Here is a 1,299-nt window from a genome sequence, read left to right as displayed (position 1 = left end):
GGTGGTCAGGGTGTAGTGGGGTGGGATATGGTGTATTGTATTGGGAATGGGTTGGCGTGGGATGTAGTGTGGTCAGGGTGTAGTGGGGTGGCAGGCAAAATGTCACACCACCTAAACAGAATGCCTGACAACTTGCCAGGGGCTGAAACAAGTCGGTCGGAACCGTTTCCCGAGAAAGCTTTTCGAAAGAGCTTCTAATATTCTTGCTTGTAAAGCCCATAAGAGGACAAACGTGTTGGTTTTGCGACAACCTTTCGCTATAACTAGCTGGTTAGGTTTTGGGTGACCGGTCTGATTGATACATGTTAGTACTTTACGACATGTTGCATTGTGCGGGTTTTGATCCTGCCAATTATTACCTTGGGGGTTGGGGGTAGGGCAGGGGCCGGTTTTCGTTTCGTTTTAGTAAGAGATTTACGGCACTTGCGACACAATTAGGTGATGTAAGAGCAGAAGATTAAGGGGGTCACTGGAGATTAACATACAAACAAATAAAGTTGGAGGGATTAGGCAGATTTGATATTATGTTCCATAGGAAAGAAAGAGCAAACCGCACCAGACCACCTAAAAATACTTTAAACCTTAACTTAAACGATAAACAACTATACCCCCGCCCCAAAGAAAAAAAAAGAAAAGAGAACCTAAAAAATACTTTAAACCTTAACTTAAACGATAAACAACTATACCCCCTGTGTGTGTGTGTGTGTGTGTGTGTGTGTTTGAGTGTGGGGGGTGTAATGGTATTGGTGCGGGTGGGGTCAGATGTGGTGGGGGTGTGGTGTATCGTGGGGGTGGGATGGGATATGCTGTGGTAAGGGGTGTGGGTATAGGAGGGGGTGGGGTGGGATGTAGTGTATTAGAAGTTGATGTGGGTGGGTTGATGGGGTTGTATAATAATATTGTGTATTGGGAGTGGGTATGGGTGGGGTGAGACATAGTGCATTTGGGGTGGGTATGGGTGGGTTGGTGGGATGGGAAATGGTGTATTGGAGATGGGTATGGGTCGGTTGGTGAGGATGTATTATTGTGTACTGGGTTGGATAAGGGTGTGTTAGTGGGTTGGATATGATGTATTTGAAGTGAGTATGGGTGGGTTGGTGGGTTTGTATTATTGTGTACTGGGGCGGATTTGGGTGGGTTGGTGGGATGGGATATGGAGTGTTGGAGGAGAGTATGGGTGGGGTTGGACATAGTGTATTGAGGGTGGATATGGGTTGGTTAGTGGGATGGGATATGGAGCGTTGGAGGAGAGTATGGGTGGGGTGGGACATAGTGTATTGAGGGTGGATATGGGTTGGT

The sequence above is a fragment of the Aplysia californica genome, unplaced genomic scaffold, assembly GCF_000002075.1.
Source record: "Aplysia californica isolate F4 #8 unplaced genomic scaffold, AplCal3.0 scaffold00790, whole genome shotgun sequence".
NCBI classification, from domain to species: Eukaryota; Metazoa; Mollusca; class Gastropoda; order Aplysiida; family Aplysiidae; genus Aplysia; species Aplysia californica.
Note: the sequence above shows the minus strand (reverse complement) of the source record.